The sequence below is a fragment of the Bufo gargarizans genome, chromosome 2 (genome assembly GCF_014858855.1).
Source record: "Bufo gargarizans isolate SCDJY-AF-19 chromosome 2, ASM1485885v1, whole genome shotgun sequence".
Lineage (NCBI taxonomy): Eukaryota > Metazoa > Chordata > Amphibia > Anura > Bufonidae > Bufo > Bufo gargarizans.
The window spans coordinates 61067268-61086535 of NC_058081.1; the positions used below are offsets into that span (position 1 = coordinate 61067268).

At 40.7% G+C, this 19268-nt stretch overlaps 1 pseudogene; it reads right to left on the reverse strand.

The window, feature by feature from the left end:
• Nucleotides 1–3619: 3619 nt before the first annotated feature.
• LOC122929420 lies at nucleotides 3620–18110 on the reverse strand (annotated as a pseudogene).
• Between the last annotated feature and the right edge of the window lie 1158 nt (nucleotides 18111–19268).

Consider the following 19268-nt stretch of genomic DNA (forward strand, 5'->3'; position numbering starts at 1 on the left):
ACAATCTCAGAATGGCCTGTATAAGTAAAAGCGTTTTAAAGTTATCACCACAGAAAGTGACACATGTCAGATTTGCAAAAACTGGCCTGGGCAGGAAGGTAAAAACAGGCCCAGGGTTGAAGGGGTTAATTATTACCCTTTACTCTAGATATACATTTAGGATTATGATATAATTATTTTTGAGGGCCTTTAGACAGTCAAGATTTTACACTGGCCAGTGGAGCAGACACAAGAAGCTGTTTTTTCTGTTCTATGTTACATAGAATTTTAGATTTACAATATAGACTGGGATAGAGTCAGCAAAGTCATCTCGTTATCATTAGAGGGTAGCGTAATAACGACAGAAGACAGCTCTATTGTACAGTTAGATACAGGATACCAAATCTACCATACAGATTTGGCCTTATACCATATTTTTTGCCCCATAAGATGCACTTATGCTGCCATTTTTACATCGTTAACGCTGATACATCGCTGGCTGCAATGCTGCACAGCGCAGCGATGTATCAGCGGGGAGGTAGGAGGTGCTGGAGGCCAGCAACTTGCGGCGGGCACGGTGCAGTCACTGTACTCTTATACCGGGCCCCGCCGCTCACAGCAGTATACATATCTAAACAGTAATCCTTAACCTTGAGTAACTTTAACTTTAAAGCAGCGCTATCCTGTTTACAAACAAGTTCCGGTAACAGGCAGAGCTGGCGGCAGTGTAACGTCACTCACTCAATTCACGCGCCTGCTTCTCCCACTTTATGAATGAAGCAGGCGGAGCTGGCGCGTGACGTGAGTGAGTGACCTTACGCTGCCGCCCGCTCGGCCTGTTGCCAGAGCTTGATTGTAAGTAGTAAACAGGATAGCGCTGCTTTGAGGTTAAAGTTACTCGAGGTTAATGATTACTGTTCAGATATGTATACTGCAGTGAACGGCGGGGCCCAGTGTATTGGGGGACACTGTTATGGGGGGATCTGTGTATGACACATATAGCATAAGATGCTACATAGTGTCATCCACAGATCCCCCCATAGCATGGTCATCCACAGATCCCCCCCATAACAGTGTCATCCACAGATCCCCCTCCCCATAACAGTGTCATCCACAGATATCCCTCCCCATAACAGTGCCACCCCTCCCCATAACAGTGCTATCCACAGATGCCCCATAACAGTGCCATCCACAGATCCCCCCTCCATAACAGTGTCATCCACAGATCCCCATAACAGTGTCATACACAGATGCCCCATAACAGTTTCATCCACAGATCCCCTCCATAACAGTGTCATCCACCAATCCTCCATAATAGTCAGACAGACCACCATTAGTTCAAAACCCACCAAAAGCACACCTTTTGGTTCAAAATATTTTTTTCTTATTTTCCTCCTCAAAAACCTAGGTGCGTCTTATGGGCAGGTGCTTCTTATAGGTTGAAAAATACGGTATGTAGCTTGTCTGCCACTTCAAGCACTCTTGATAATTTGGTCCATTAACTCTCATTCATTATAGCTACCATAAAACATTGGCATCTCTGGTCCTGTGGTCACATTGTTAGAGTAAATCACTTCTAAATGTTATTAACAGAAATATAACCTGTCTATTAGGTTGCAAATCACTGCTTTAAAAATTTTCCAAGATGAATTGGTTGGAGCCGGCCACTTATATGGATGCAATGGTGCAGACTAAATGCCCTTCTCTAATATATATATATATATATATATATATATATACTCTAGCAGAAGGACCCGGCTTCACACATTTCATTTATTTTATTTTATGTTTCTGTGCGTTGTAAAAAGATATCAACAGTTTCCCCCATAACATTGATCTCTACAGTAACCACACCTTTAAAGGGAACCTGTCACCAGTTTTATGGTGTCCTAACTAAGGGCAACATAAATAAGTGACTGATTCTCTTAGCAAAATGCTGGGTCACTTTCTTTAATTGACCCAGTCAATCTGCCAACATCTTGTATTGAGAAGCTCCAGCTGATCATGATGAGTCATGAATATTCATGAGCTCCTGACTCTCCCCACCCACCTGCTGCTGAATGACAGTTTGTTTCCATAGGAATCAGCAGCAGGTGGGCAGGGGAGTGGCTATAGCTCTGAATTAAATATACACTGGACTCAATGACATCACGCTGGACTCCAATCAGCTCATTAGCATGCGGCATCTTTGTGTGTATATTATGAGGTAACCATCTGTCACACCAGTAAGTGAATACATCTAAGGTACTTTTTAGTAGTTAATGATTGTATATAATTAGTTAGATTATAATAAAATATCCACGACAGGTTCCCTTTAACACTGACCTCCACAGTGCCTGCCCCTTTAACAGTGATCTCCACAGTGCCCGCCCCTTTAACTGTGACCTCTACAGTGGCCACCCCTTTAACATTCACATCCTTCACATCCATAGTGCCCACCCCTTTAACATTGACCACCCCTTTACAGTGACCTTAATAGTGGCTGACCCTTTAACAGTGAACTTCACAGTGCCCACCCATTTAACAGTGACTTCTACAGTGCCCGCCCCTTCAACAGTGACCTTCACAGTGCCCACCCCTTTAACATTGACCACCCCTTTAACAGTGACCTTCAGAGTGGCTGCCCCTTTAACAGTGAACTTCACAGTGCCCACCCCTTTAACAGTGATTTCTACAGTGCCCGCCCCTTCAATAGTGACCTTCACAGTGCCCGCTCCTTTAACATTGACCACCCTTTTACCGGTGACCTTCATAGTGGCTGCCCCTTAATAGTGACCTCCAAAGTACCCGCCCCTTTAACAATGACCTCCGCAGTGCTCGCCCCTTTAACAGTGACCTTCACAGTATCTGCCCCTTTAACAGTGATCTCCACAGTGCCCGTCCCTTTAACAGTGACCTCAACAGTGCCCGCCCCTTTAACAATGACCTCTACTGTGCCCGCCCCTTTAACATTGACCACCCCTTTAACAGTGACCTTCATAGTGGCTGCCCCTTTAACAGTGACTTGCCTTTAACAGTGACCTCCACAGTGCCTGCCCCTTTAATAGTGACCTCTATAGTGCCCGCCCCTTTAACAGTGACCACCTCTTTAACAGTGACCTCCACAGTGCCCACCCCTTTAACAGTGACCTTTATAATGGCTGCCCCTTTAACAGTGACCTTCACAGCACCTGCCCCGTTAACAGTGACTTCCATAGTGCCTGCCCCTTTAACAGTGACCTCCACAGTGCCCGCCCCTTTAACAGTGACCTCCACAGTGCCCGCTCCTTTAACAATGACCTCTACAGTGCCTGCCCCTTTAACATTGACCACCCCTTTAACCTGTTGGAGACACAGGGCGTACCTGTATGCCCCTGATGTCCTGGTATTTTAGGACACAGGGCATACAGGTACATCCTGTGTAGTTCCGATCACCGGCGGGCGGTGATCAGAACTGGGTGCCTGCTGAAATCAATTGCAGGCACCCTTGGTCAATGCCGAGGGGGGTCCTGTGACCCCCCCCCCGTATCGGCGATGCTGTACAGGGCTACACTCTAAAGCATTTCTATGCATGGAAGGTGTCTTGAAAGACCACTACAGGTTAAATTATATTTCAATTATAGCTACTATGGCAAATATATGAAATTTTTGTTATGTCCTCTCAATGACATCCACATTCTTCAACAATCATATCTTCATGGTGCTTCAAGACCACCTTTCCTTCTTCATACATCAGCATAGATAATGGGCTCATCTTCACTGGGCTACACGAGGAACAACCAACTGTGTCTGGATTGTACAACTTCACCAAACTCTAAAAAATATTAAAAAATTATATTATTTTTATTTTAAAAAATGGTAATTTATCATGAAAGGATAAATGCAGCTATAAAGTTAATAAATCTAAAGTAAATATATAGAAAAATAATAATAATTACCTTAATATAAGCATGGTTGGTTGGCTTGAAGATCTCACTCAGGGGGGTGGGACAGGCTCCTTCACATCTGTATGCATTGAAATTGTTGGGATAGATTATCTGGTCTCCCCATCCAATCTTTTCGAAGTCTACAATCATGTCTACTTTTCTGCACAAAGGTCTTTCATCTTCAATAGGTTTGGTGGGAAAGTTAGACACTGATCATGCCATGCATTGCATGTCTACCTTTCCTAAGTATCCTAGTACCAGACATTGGGGTTATCACATATTTAGATGACTCGACTGTCTGGATTAGGTTGGGATATCCATAGAGGTTAGTAGGAGTGTCCTTGGTAAAAAACACTAACACAATTCTTTCTGTTGAAACTTTTGTGCATATGTTTCCTTGACCATTCTTGGACATTTCCTTGTTCTTCATGTCTTTTTGATTATTAGAATTTTTTTCTTGATGGAAATAAGATTGCATCATCCCGGTGATATTTACAGTCTTCAAAGTCGATCCGTTTTCATTACTAAGGTCAATTTTCATTGACCCTACAAAGATCTTCCTTTGGCCTTCTTCACTATCATAGATGTCAAGGGTCGCATTATAGTTTCTCTCAGTAGAAGAAAGCTGCATCCTCAACTCTGCCAATTGTATTTCATGGTTGTTTGTGAGGGAAGACATATCAAAGGATAACACCCAATGATTTGTCAGTTGAGAGCAACCTGGAAGCAATAAAAGAAAATTAAGGTCAACAACTGTGCTACATGATCACTAATTTTGCCAAAAACAATGCATTCAATGTTATATATATATATATATATATATATATATATATACATACATGTTAGAAATAGGTCAACATCTATAGGTTAGCAATTATAAGATATAAAATACTTAGCTCCAGTTGTCTACAATGTCTTATTGAAAAAAAACAGGAACAATTAAAAATATGACAATTATCTTAATATAATCAATATAGACTTACTTTTGGCAGAGAGGCTTAGAATGGTGTCAGAATCTTGAAGAACGGAATGTTCCAGGCTGGATGGGTCTGTCATGTTCCTCATGATGAGGGTCTGATAGAGGTGCATCATGAAAGGAGAGTACTTCATGTTCTGGGAGTCTGTCCTTCCATGTAGACTGGATGAATTCTTGAAACCAAGGTTTGAATGTTGAAGAGGAATCCTTGTTTGTTTCCCTGGTAGAGAAGAAGGCATTCCCAGAACCATGGAGAGGATTGTGAAGAGTAGAATGGAGTTCAACCAAGACATCTGTGCACAGGTCTTCTGTAATGTCTCTCAGGATATGAACTTCTCCAAGAATGAAGTGAGGTCTTGAAGGTTCTCTTAACTTATATATCTGTGGATCAAAGGTCTCCATGTTAACACCTTTGACCTTTCATCTATGTAAATTCAACAAAGGTTAAGGCCACAATAGACTTCTATTATTATGTAAATGAAACAAGTCATCATGTGATATAAGTACCAGTTCATACAAGAAAAATCACCTTTAATGTCTGATAAAACAGAAACTCTGCTTGAGAATTTTAAAAAACTTTTGTTAGGAGGAATACATCCAGTAAGTTTTATTTTTTTCAGTAATGCTGCCATAATGTATTAAAAAGTAAATTGTAATATTTTCCCAATTCTATGTATCTATCTATCTATCTATCTATCTATCTATCTATCTACCTACCTCATATCTATTTATTTCTCTATCTATAGATTTGCAATAATGTCATTAGTGTTTGAAGATAGCTATAGATTCTACAACCTCCAGTTATGTCTGTGTTACTAATCATTCAATATATATATATATATATATATATATATATATAGTAATAAATAGGAAACTTTGTTTAAATATATATTTTAAATCTAATTTAAAATTTGTCATATCCAGATTTTAAAGATCTAGAAAAATGACAACAATGTTATCCAATCAGTAATTTTAGATATTAGTAACAATAAGAAATTGTTCGTTATAATAAAAATAAATGGTTGAATATAATAAAAATAATAAAAAAAACTATGTATAATACATATGTAGTCTGAGTCTTTACTTAAACCTGTATTTTTTAACTTTTTTCTACTTGTATACATATTAACATCTTGTTATTGTATTACTTTTTATAATAATAATCTTTATTTATATAGCGCCAACATATTCTGCAGCCCTTTATAATTCCAAAGTTCATTTATAAAAAGTCATAAATAGCTTAGCCACAGACAAGTCAATAATTAGAACAAGAGGAATGAGGGCCCTTCTCACAAGAGCTTACAATCTACATTTTATACTTAACCACTTCCAGATTGGGCCTTCCTACTGACTAAGCCTAATTTTGCAAATCTGACACGTGTCACTTTATTTGGTAATAATTTTGGAGCACTTTTACTTATCCAAGCCATTGGATAAGATTTTAATTTTCAACAGGAGAAAATGCTCCCCACATTTAAGACTCATGTTTCCTGAATATGGCGATATCCCATACATGGTCGCAAACTGCTGTTTGGGGGATATAGCAGGACTCAGAATGGAAGGAGTGGAGTCTGAAAATTGTTTTTAAGAGCCAAATCGGTTTTAATGTTTTGTTGACTGAGCTATGCGGGGGCTTATTTATTGTGGGACAAGCTATAGTTTTTATTGGCACCATTTTGGGGTACATTTGGCTATTTTTCTCATTTTTCATTCTCAGTGTTTGGGAGGTGAGGTGTGCAATTCTATCAGTGGTTGTTATAATTTTTTATGGGGTTCACCATACAGTATATATGAAATAGTAACTTTATTCTGTTGGTTGATAAGATTATGACGAAACCAAATGTATATAGTTTTTTTTTTTATGTTTTACTAATTTTGCATCATACAATCATTTTTTTATTAAATATTTGTTATATTTTGCATCGCCAAATACTAACATCCATAACATTTTTATTTTCTGGCCACATAGGTCTCTGAGGGCTTGCCTTTAGCGGGACAGAGTGTAGTTTTTATGGGTACCATTTTCGGGTACCTAATACTTTTTGATCATATTTTTTTGGGGAGGCGAAGTGTTTTGTTATAGTTGTCCTGATGGGATAGATCATTTGATATTTTTATATGCGGCGATACACAATGTACTTTTTTTTTCAGTTTTACACAATATGAGTATTTAAAAAAAATAATCTTTTTGAGTTGTCATTTTCTGAGAGCTATAACCATTGGTACAAGAAAATTTAGACTAGCACATTCGTATTCATAGTCACAGATGCATATCCATCAAGCAAACATGGTTGATTAAATAAAGCCTGGTCAAACATGTTTGATCAAAAATGTGCCCAAAAAGCTATTTTTCCATTTATAGTAGGTATAATACCACTTTAATTTAGAATGATCCCCATTTCTCAGCTCTATTGTTTGTATGTAAAATGTTGTGCAGCCAATTTTTTTATGAGCTATAACCTTTGCACCGCAATCTGCGCTTTCAGCTTCGAAATAAATAGACAATAACCATTAGGTAGTATGTACCAGCAAAAAATCCTTTATTAAATATATACATAAATCATAAGTAGAAAGCCATCACATTAAAAATCTTAAAAACATTTAAAAAATTTAAATTGTCCTAAATGCTGCACAATTGTCATAACATAAAACAGAAGGGTATAATACACCAAACGTTATACAGGTCTGAGGAAAATATACTAGGGGATGAGGAGAAGTTCTTGGCTTTGCCCCCTTCCAGTTGGAATTGAAAAATACATTTGACAGCTTGATATCTTGTTATGTAACTGTGCAAATTTCAGATGTTTACGATTGTTATAACTATTTTTAATTTCAGGTAGAACCTGAGATGGCAGAGGCACAAAGAAATTTCACGTCTGTTGAGTTACGGGCCATCATTAAGTTTTTGTTTCATCAGGGAAAGGACATTCATAGTGAGGACACTTCTCCCCTAGTGTTTGTGACATCTCAGTGTGAATGTCATTTGCAGACTTTCCCGAATAAAATCCTGATTCATTTTAATGGGTCCGTGTACATGAGCGTAGTTTTCCATGCATCATTTCTGTGTTCATTTCTGAATTCTGGGTTTTTCAAGTTGCTCTGGTTTCATAGAGGTGAATGGGGCTTGTGTTAAAAAAGCATTGAGACCAGATACAATAAAGATGCAAAGCATTTTTAATTGATGCTTGCTAGGAGATACAAGTAGTTATTAAAAAAAAATTTTACGCACTTAAAAGACGCATCAAAAACTGATTGCGCTCCCGTGGAAAAGACTGAAAAACTGAATGCAATTACAGACAAAACTGACTGAACTTGTGTCCAAAACTATCAGTTTATTCCTTAACAGATCCTGACACAATCCATATAGATTGTATGAAAGAAGCCTAATGGAGTTATTCAGGTGCCTCCTTCAGTGTTCACCCTTGGACGGTTGAAAGCCGACCGCCCAATGCTCATTTCACCTTACATCTGCTATCAGAGAAAAGTTGGGAGGCTTTCATATTAATTAGATGGTTGTTCAGTCTCATGAAATTGGTGGGCTCAGCTGAGATTATATCTAAGCTTAAATCTTGATTAGTGCCTTTTACTCTACTTCCCGCAGGGCCGTCAACACACTTCGATGTCCTAGGATGTCACTGAGTCGTGTGATGCTGAAGTACTGGGACCAATCAGCTGTCCCGCAATTTTCAGCAAATCTCTAGTGGGAAATCAGGTGACTGTGGACATACACATATGGTGCCATTGGTGGTTGATGTTAAGTTGGATTTAAGGCTGAAATATTGTTTAGGTACAGGTTTACAGTTCCTTAAAGAGGATCAATCACCTACAAAAAAGCATTTCTCAAGATTAGAGGACTGGATTTTAACAGGACAGGTATGGTTATGTTTCAAGGCACCCACCCTACATGGCAGCATGTTTACTTTGAAACAGATTTTGGAGGTGAAAGACTCAGTTTAAGTAGGTAGAATAGAAGGTGTCTCATAATAAGATAGAAAAAAGGGGGTGCCCAAAAGTTTTGGTCCTGTAGAGGATGATAAGGGAGGGAAAATGTCCTAGACTCTGATCGTCTTCAATACAATATGTGCTTTGTCCAATAGCCCTTATTGATTTGACTATCCTATTTTCACACTTGGGACCTTTTATCCAAGTTCAGCCACTCACTTCAAAGTGAGGGGACAAATGATCTGTTTTATGGTAATATGAGCTTGTATGTGGCATTGACCTGTAGGATAGGTTTATTAATTTGAATATCTTATTTTCACACTTGGGACCTTTTATCCAAGTTCAGCCATTCACTTCAAAGTGAGGGGACAAATGATCTGTTTTATGGTAATATGAGCTTGTATGTGGCATTGACCTGTAGGATAGGTTTATTAATTTGAATATCTTATTTTCACACTTGGGACCTTTTATCCAAGTTCAGCCACTCACTTCAAAGTGAGAGGACAAATGATCTGTTTTATGGTAATATGAGCTTGTATGTGGCATTGACCTGTAGGATAGGTTTATTAATTTGAATATCTTATTTTCACACTTGGGACCTTTTATCCAAGTTCAGCCATTCACTTCAAAGTGAGGGGACAAATGATCTGTTTTATGGTAATATGAGCTTGTATGTGGCATTGACCTGTAGGATAGGTTTATTAATTTGAATATCTTATTTTCACACTTGGGACCTTTTATCCAAGTTCAGCCACTCACTTCAAAGTGAGAGGACAAATGATCTGTTTTATGGTAATATGAGCTTGTGTGTGGTATTGACCTGTAGGATAGGTTTATTCATTTGAATATCTTATTTTCACACTTGGGACCTTTTATCCAAGTTCAGCCACTTACTTCAAAGTGAGGGGACAAATGATCTGTTCTATGGTAATATGAGCTTGTATGTGGTATTGACCTGTATGATAGGTTTTTGAAGAAACATAAACTTCCTCATGTAGAGCTCTTTAATCCTTCAAGTTGGTCACACATAGTCAGGCCTCATGCAGATGACCATAATGTGGCTTCATGACCCAGACCCCACACCATTACTAGGGGGTTGATAGTGCAAAGAGATATTTATACCTTCCATTCCATTATTTCTAATGGTAGCTGTATACATTTCTATGTACTGATCTCCCCTTAGTGGTGACTACAGACAGACAGATACTATATGAGGGAAAGGAGACAGAACCAAGAGGAAATTTATCAATGTAGTTATGCAAATTGTGTGGCATAAATACATGGAGAAATATGGTGTTCATGATCCACTTTCTCCTACACAGAACTCAGACAGTCAGTGAAGTGGAAAACTGTTTTTTTTATCCACTTAATTAAAAATAATTTTGTGAGAAACCTTATGAGGATCGGAGGTGAGAGGCCCTAAATGTTGCTACATGGCTCTATGAGATCTGTGTATGCCCCTGAAACAACACCAGATAGATCTGTCTCATTCTCCATAATGAGAGTTATGTAGAAGGGCATCATATATACAAGGTATTTCATATAAGTTGAGTACATTTGTCTGTGAGGAATTAATGGAAAGTTTACTTCATAGGTAGGCGCTAAAGAGGAATATTGGATTCTCTTCCTAGCCAAGAGGAAAGCTTACTTATAAAAAATAAGAATATTGGGAAGTATGAGACAAAGACATATCTGTAGATATCTTCTCTGGGTTCTCTTCCTATGTCTCAGGAACATTTGTATTACTGAAGTGAGTCTTGAAGATTTCCCCACAAATCTTATGGTTGGATCAAAAGCTTCCATGTTCACACTTTTGACCTTTCATCTAAACAACCTCAACTTCAAAGAATGACAAAGTCAATTTCCAAATGGACATCTAAATTATGTTAATGGGGGGAGTCATTTGGTGAGAGAAATACCTGTTAAAATAACAAAAATACATCTCATGTCTGTAAGACAGAAACCTATTCTGACAATGAAAAACAGATCGGAACTATATTAGTGAATAGCCAGAGGACATTATCAATAATCCGATAAACAGTATAGAAAAGATTGCATATTTTATCCAAGAAGGTATTGTAGAGGGGTTTTCTTAGAAAAGAAGAGGGTCAAGGATATAAAAAAACAACAAATGTTTCTTGGAAAAATCTGGTCTACTGTCAATCAGTGGTGGTCTTTTCAAACAGGTAGTCTATCTTCTAATTTTCTCTTTGAGACTGTGCCTTAATCTGGACATACACATGAGATTGCCTAAAATGGCAGATTTCTATATGCTATTTTTATTTGTGTAATGTGTAGGGGCAGTGATGCTGACCATTTTTGTAATATACTTTAATTAGAAAATTAGCTCTAAAGTAGCCCATTTTAAGCCTTAGCAACGCCCCCCTGTCTCCTGTTTATATAAAAGTGAAGACTTGCTAACGCTGACTGTGGTATGTAAACAGAAGATAGAGAAGCGTTGCTAAGGTTCAAAATGGGCCACTTTAGAGCAATTTTTTAAATAGAAATGTATGATTTCAGTAATTAAAGTATATTTTAGAAATGGTCTGCATCACTGCCCCTACACATTACACAAATAAAAATAGAATGACAGTTACACTTTAATTACTACCTTTTACTCTAAATATACATTTAGGATTATAATATAATTACAGGGAGTGCAGAATTATTAGGCAAGTTGTATTTTTGAGGATTAATTTTATTATTGAACAACAACCATGTTCTCAATGAACCCAAAAAACTCATTAATATCAAAGCTGAATATTTTTGGAAGTAGTTTTTAGTTTGTTTTTAGTTTTAGCTATTTTAGAAGGATATCTGTATGTGCAGGTGACTATTACTGTGCATAATTATTAGGCAACTTAACAAAAAACAAATATATACCCATTTCAATTATTTATTTTTACCAGTGAAACCAATATAACATCTCAACATTCACAAATATACATTTCTGACATTCAAAAACAAAACAAAAACAAATCAGTGACCAATATAGCCACCTTTCTTTGCAAGGACACTCAAAAGCCTGCCATCCATGGATTCTGTCAGTGTTTTGATCTGTTCACCATCAACATTGCGTGCAGCAGCAACCACAGCCTCCCAGACACTGTTCAGAGAGGTGTACTGTTTTCCCTCCTTGTAAATCTCACATTTGATGATGGACCACAGGTTCTGAATGGGGTTCAGATCAGGTGAACAAGGAGGCCATGTCATTAGATTTTCTTCTTTTATACCCTTTCTTGCCAGCCACGCTGTGGAGTACTTGGACGCGTGTGATGGAGCATTGTCCTGCATGAAAATCATGTTTTTCTTGAAGGATGCAGACTTCTTCCTGTACCACTGCTTGAAGAAGGTGTCTTCCAGAAACTGGCAGTAGGACTGGGAGTTGAGCTTGACTCCATCCTCAACCCGAAAAGGCCCCACAAGCTCATCTTTGATGATACCAGCCCAAACCAGTACTCCACCTCCACCTTGCTGGCGTCTGAGTCAGGCTGGAGCTCTCTGCCCTTTACCAATCCAGCCACGGGCCCATCCATCTGGCCCATCAAGACTCACTCTCATTTCATCAGTCCATAAAACCTTAAAAAATTGAGATATTTCTTGCCCAGTCTTGACGTTTCAGCTTGTGTGTCTTGTTCAGTGGTGGTTGTCTTTCAGCCTTTCTTACCTTGGCCATGTCTCTGAGTATTGCACACCTTGTGCTTTTGGGCACTCCAGTGATGTTGCAGCTCTGAAATATGGCCAAACTGGTGGCAAGTGGCATCTTGGCAGCTGCACGCTTGACTTTTCTCAGTTCATTGGCAGTTATTTTGCGCCTTGGTTTTTCCACACGCTTCTTGCGACCCTGTTGACTATTTTGAATGAAACGCTTGATTGTTCGATGATCACGCTTCAGAAGCTTTGCAATTTTAAGAGTGCTGTATCCCTCTGCAAGATATCTCACTATTTTTGACTTTTCTGAGCCTGTCAAGTCCTTCTTTTGACCCATTTTGCCAAAGGAAAGGAAGTTGCCTAATAATTATGCACACCTGATATAGGGTGTTGATGTCATTAGACAACACCCCTTCTCATTACAGAGATGCACATCACCTAATATGCGTAATTGGTAGTAGGCTTTCGAGCCTATACAGCTTGGAGTAAGACAACATGCATAAAGAGGATGATGTGGTCAAAATACTCATTTGCCTAATAATTCTGCACTCCCTGTATATTTAAGGGCCTTTAGACAGTCAAGATTTTACACTGGCCAGTGGAACACACAAGAAGCTGTTTTTCCTGTTCTATGTTACACAGAATTTCAGATTTACAATATAGACTGGGATAGAGTCAGCAAAGTCATCTCGTTATTATTAGAGGGTAGCATAATAACGACAGAAGACAGCTCTATTGTACAGTTAGATACAGGATACCAAATCTACCATACAGATTTGGCTTTATACCGTATTTTTTGCCCCATAAGACGCACTTATGCTGTCATTTTTACATCGTTAACGCTGATACATCGCTGGCTGCAATGCTGCACAGCGCAGCGATGTATCAGCGGGGAGGGAGGAGGGGCTGGAGGCCGGCAACTCGCGGCAGGCCCAGTGCAGTCACTGTACTCTTACAACGGGCCCCGTCACTCACAACAGTATACATATCTAAACAGTAATCCTTAATCTCGAGTAACTTTAACTTTAAAGCAGTGCTATCCTGTTTACCACCTTACAATCAAGTTCCGGTAACAGGCAGAGCTGGCGGCGGCGTAACGTCACTCACTCAATTCACGCGCCTGCTCCTCCCACTTTATGAATGAAGCAGGCGGAGCTGGCGCGTGACGTGAGTAAGTGATGTTACGCTGCCGCCCGCTCTGCCTGTTACCAGAGCTTGATTGTAAGTAGCAAGCAGGATAGCGCTGCTTTAAAGTTAAAGTTACTCGAGGTTAAGAATTACTGTTCAGATATGTATACTGAGCGGTGGGGCCCTGTGTATTGGGGGACACTGTTACGGGGGGGGGGGATCTGTGGATGACACATATAGAATAAGATGCTATATAGTGTCATCCACAGATCCCCCCATAACAGTGTCATCCACAGATCCCCCTCCCATAACAGTGTCATCCACAGATCCCCCTCCCCATAACAGTGCCACCCCCTCCCCATAACAGTGCCATCCACAGATCCCCCATAACAGTGCCATCCACAGATCCCCCATAACAGTGCCATCCACAGATCCCCCCTCCATAACAGTGTCATCCACAGATCCCCCATAACAGTGTCATACACAGATGCCCCTATAATAGTGTCATCCACAGATCCCCTCCATAACAGTGTCATTCACCGATCCCCCATAATAGCGTCATCCACAGGCCACCATTAGTTCAAAGCACACCTTTTGGTTTAAAATATTTTTTTTCTCGTTTCAGAAGCTGTGGGTTTGGGTGTAGAATCGGACCCTGATGGAATAGATCCCCCCGTATAGGATGGGGCCCGGGATCCTGGAGGGAGTATCTCTGGAGAGATGCGAACCAGCTCCTCTTCAGCCATAGGGGAGCGATCACGATTACTGTGGCCTTGTCCTGGCGAATTTCCGGAAATAAAGGAAGTGGAGGGAAAGCATAGCATAGCTTCCAATGCCAACGGATGGCGAAGGCGTCCAAGGCATGAGGTCTGTCCCTGGGGTTTAAGGAACAGAATGTCTCCACCTTTGGGTTTACCTGGGTGGCGACTAGGTCCACATCGGGCATCCCCCACTTGTCTACCACCAACCTGAATGTCTCTGAGCTTAAGGACCATTCCGTATGATCGATCCTGTGGTGGCTGAGGAAATCCGCTTCCAGCTTCAGCATTCCCTTCAGATGAATTGCAGAGATGGAGGCCACTTTCTGCCCTGCCCATGAATTTTTTTTTCGTTGTCAGCGTTTGAAGAGTTGCTGATCTCGTTCCCCCTTGATGGGAGAGGTAAGCGATGGCATTAGTGCTGTCTGATAGCACTCTTATATAGTGAAAACGTAGTATTCCCTCTGCTGCTTTCAATACCTCCCAGACTGCTCTCAGTTTCCTGAAGTTTGACTACTGGGATTTGATCGATTGTAATTGGTAGGATTACTTGATGATCCAGGGAGGATTGACGCCTGTTCTAGATGCCCAGGATCCAAGATTGAAGACTCTGAATTGAATCTGGCACCAGGGAACTGTTGGGATAACGGATGTTAACAGACCTAGCGGAGGTCCGGTCTCCTTAGGAGAGCGTGTGTCCGTCTCAGACATCGTGGCAGGATACTTTTCCCTCTCAGTTCCCCGATAGGTCAGCGGGAGAGGCAGGTGAGGGGCCCCAGTTTCTCTGGCCAGGAGTATCCATTAAATGTCGGGGCCTCGGCTTTGCCGGGCCGGGTGCTGAATGCCGCCTACGTCACACCGGAGCGCCGGACGTGACGTCATCACCTATGAGCCACAGGTGCAGGGCGCGCAACCCTGCTGAAGCCTCGGTAGGCCAGGAGGGAGTCGTCGCCCTGGGAGCAGGCCCCAGATATGACCGGAGCAAGTATTCCCATAACACCCTGCCCAGCGTTAGTACAGGGACTGCGGGAGGGCAGGGGGACGCCATGGCAGGATGCCAGCGATTTTGTCAGGTAATAAAGAAAACATTGTAGTTCCTAGCTTCATCTCCCTGCATACAGGGAGACCTTTCTCTGCCGTGTCCTCTGTAGGGACAGGAAACACTGGTGTTGGTGGTGGGAGGGGGGTATTTAACCTTTCTCTGTTCCTGCCCCTACAGAGGTCAGGGGTCAATCTCCTTGTATGCCGTCGTGATGATGCTATGGAAAATACGGTATGTAGCTTGTCTGCCACTTCAAGCACTCTGGATAATTTGGTCCATTAACTATCATTCATTATAGCTACCATAAAACATTGGCATCTCTGGTCCAGTCGTCACATTGTTAGAGTGAATCACTTCTAAAGTTCGAAATAAAACTTAAAGGAGCGCTCCAATTTGAGACACTTATGGGTTATCAACAATATATGCCATAAATGTCTGACAGGAGTTATTAACAGAAATATAACCTGTCTATTAGGTTGCAAATCACTGCTTTAAATAATTTCCCAAGATTAATTGGTTGGAGCCGGCCACTTATATGAATGCAATGGTGCAGACTAAATGCCCTTCTCTAATATACATATGTATACTAGCAGAGGGACCCGGCTTCACACGGGTATATTTCATCTATTTTATTTTATGTTTCCGTGTGTCACAAAAAAATATCAATCAGTTTCCGCCATAAAAATGACCTCTACAGTAACCACCCCTTTAACACTGACCTCCACAGTGCCCGCCCCTTTAACCACTTTAACCCCGCTAGCTAAAACCCCCTTAATGACCAGGCCACTTTTTACACTTCTGCACTACACTATTTTCACCGTTTATTGCTCGGTCATGCAACTTACCACCCAAATGATTTTTACCTCCTTTTCTTCTCACTAATAGAGCTTTCATTTGGTGGTATTTTATTGCTGCTGACATTTTTACTTTTTTTGTTATTAATCGTAATTTGAAGATTTTTTTGCAAAAAAATGACATTTTTCACTTTCAGCTGTAAAATTTTGCAAAAAAAAAACGACATCCATATATAAGTTTTTCGCTAAATTTATTGTTCTACATGTCTTTGATAAAAAAAATATGTTTGGGCAAAAAAAAATGGTTTGGGTAAAAGTTATAGCGTTTACAAACTATGGTACAAAAATGTGAATTTCGGCTTTTTGAAGCAGCTCTGACTTTCTGAGCACCTGTCATGTTTCCTGAGGTTCTACAATGCCCAGACAGTAGAAAACCCCACAAGTGACCCCATTTCGGAAAGTAGACACCCTAAGGTATTCGCTGATGGGCATAGTGAGTTCATAGAACTTTTTATTTTTTGTCACAAGTTAGGGGAAAATGATGATTTTTATTTTATTTTATTTTTTTCTTACAAAGTCTCATATTCCACTAACTTGCGATAAAAAATCTGTAAAAAATGACCGGTGAAATCCGAAAGGTGCACTTTGGAATGTGGGTCCCTTTGCCCAAAAAAGTCTGCAAAAGGCTGCAAAAAAGTGTCACACATCTGGTATCGCCGTACTCAGGAGAAGTTGGGGAATGTGTTTTGGGGTGTCATTTTACATATAACCATGCTGGGTGAGAGAAATATCTTGGCAAAAGACAACTTTTCCCATTTTTTTATACAAAGTTGGCATTTGACCAAGATATTTCTCTCACCCAGCATGGCTATATGTAAAATGACACCCCAAAACACATTCCCCAACTTCTCCTGAGTACGGCGATACCAGATGTGTGACACTTTTTTGCTGCCAAGGTGGGCAAAGGGGCACATATTCCAAAGTGCACCTTTCTGATTTTGCAGGCCATTTTTTACACATTTTGATTGCAAAGTACTTCTCACACATCTGGGCCCCTAGAATGCCAGGGCAGTATAATTACGCCACAAGTGACCCCATTTTGGAAAGAAGACACCCCAAGGTATTCCGTGAGGGGCACGGCGAGTTCCTAGAATTTTTTATTTTTTGTCACAAGTTAGCGGAAAATGATGATTTTTTTTTTCTTACAAAGTCTCATATTCAACTAACTTGCGACAAAAAATAAAAAATTCTAGGAACTCGCCATTTTTAGACATTTGGATCCCAGACTTCTTCTGGCTCTTTAGGGCCCCTAAAAAGCCAGGGCAGTATAAATACCCCACATGTGACCCCACTTTGGAAAGAAGACACCCCAAGGTATTCAATGAGGGGCCTGGCGAGTTTATAGAAAAAAATTTTTGGGGCATAAGTTAGCGGAAATTTTTTTGTTTTTTGTTTTTTCACAAAGTCTCACTTTCCGCTAACTTGGGACAAAAATGTAAATCTTTCATGGACTCAATATGCTCCTCAGCGAATACCTTGGGGTGTCTTCTTTCCAAAATGGGGTCAGTTGGGGGCGGAGTCTTGCAGCCGAGTCGGATGCAGGCTGTGTGAGGAGCTCTGCTGTAGACCGAGCCCTTCTTGAGCGTTTATAAGCATTTTTCACAGCTAAAAATGGGTAAGACTGGCAAAGAAAGACCAAAGGACACGCCGGGTAAGCTGAAAATACCAGCTAGCCAGAGCGATCTAGACAAATTTGTCAGAAGAACGGACACTAGATCTGAATCCAAGATGGCGCCTGTGCGGCGCGCGGGCTTGTTGGAGGAGAAGGAAGCTGAATCTGAAGGTGAAGGAGACAGCGATCAAGAAGAGAACAGCTTGCCTGAGGACTTACCTATATCAAGGTCCTTCATGAAAGATCTTTTACAGGAATCTCTAGAGCCGCTCCGCCGCGATCTGTCAGAGATAAAGCAAGATATGCGTCAGTTGCATGACAGAGTAGAGGAAGTGGAGACGGCGCAACAGGCTATAATTTGCTTTGGTGAAAAGGTTTCACACAGCCTGGATGATACGCAAGCACATGTCAATTATATCTACTCCCTGGTGGAGGATCAAGATAACCGGGGAAGGAGAAATAACATACGCCTCAAAGGAGTTCCGGAATCAGTGTCTCAGGAAGCGCTGCTACAAGAGGTGACTCAACTGTTTGTACGTTTAGCTCCAGATGTCCAAACTGAACTATTCGCTATGGACAGAATCCACAGAGCTCTCCGTCCAGTGCCTAGACCCCAAGATCCCCCCAGGGATGTGATCTGCCGGCTAACCAGTTTTGCGGCTAAAGAAGCTATCCTGGCGGCTGCCCGTTCCAACAAAACGGAGGAAATTGAGGGCTCCATAATCGCACTGTACCAGGATCTTTCCCCAATGACATTGAGAAAGCGACGTCATTGGAGATTCTAATACAGAAAAAGTTAACCTACAGGTGGCTCCATCCATTCGGGTTATTAATTAATACTCCGGTACACAAACAAGTCATACGGAGTCATGCAGACTTGATCCGAGTATGTGAAGTTTTGGACATCAAGGGCCTGGAGTTACCGGATTGGTGCCCTGTTCAGAACTTAGCTGATTTACCTGCACTGCCGGTGAGAGAAGAATGGCGTGGAATCCCGCCAAAGAAGCAAAGACCCAGGAAATCTAGCCGATTCCCCACCTGAAGATAGAAGATCTATATTAAGTGGACGTTAGTTTACTTGCTCTTTCTGTCTCACCTATTAGCCTATACGTTCTTTTGGCTACTAGGGCTTGCCATTAGGAGAGAGGGATTTGAGTTATTGCACACCTACCTGGTATTGAGTTATATTTATATATATGAAAACTTTCTACATGTATTCCATCTTTTCCGCTCCGTCTTTTCTTTTCTTTTCTTTACTTTCTACACCTTCTCCTTGTAAGCATTACCAACAGAAAAGGGTTACAGGTTTCTGGATGTGGCTTATTAAAGGTGTTACTGATTGTGGAGCGACATCTAGTGGTGGTGGTAGTGGTAGCTCCCTAAGAATATTCTTACTTTCTGTTTTTCTTTTGGTACCTTTT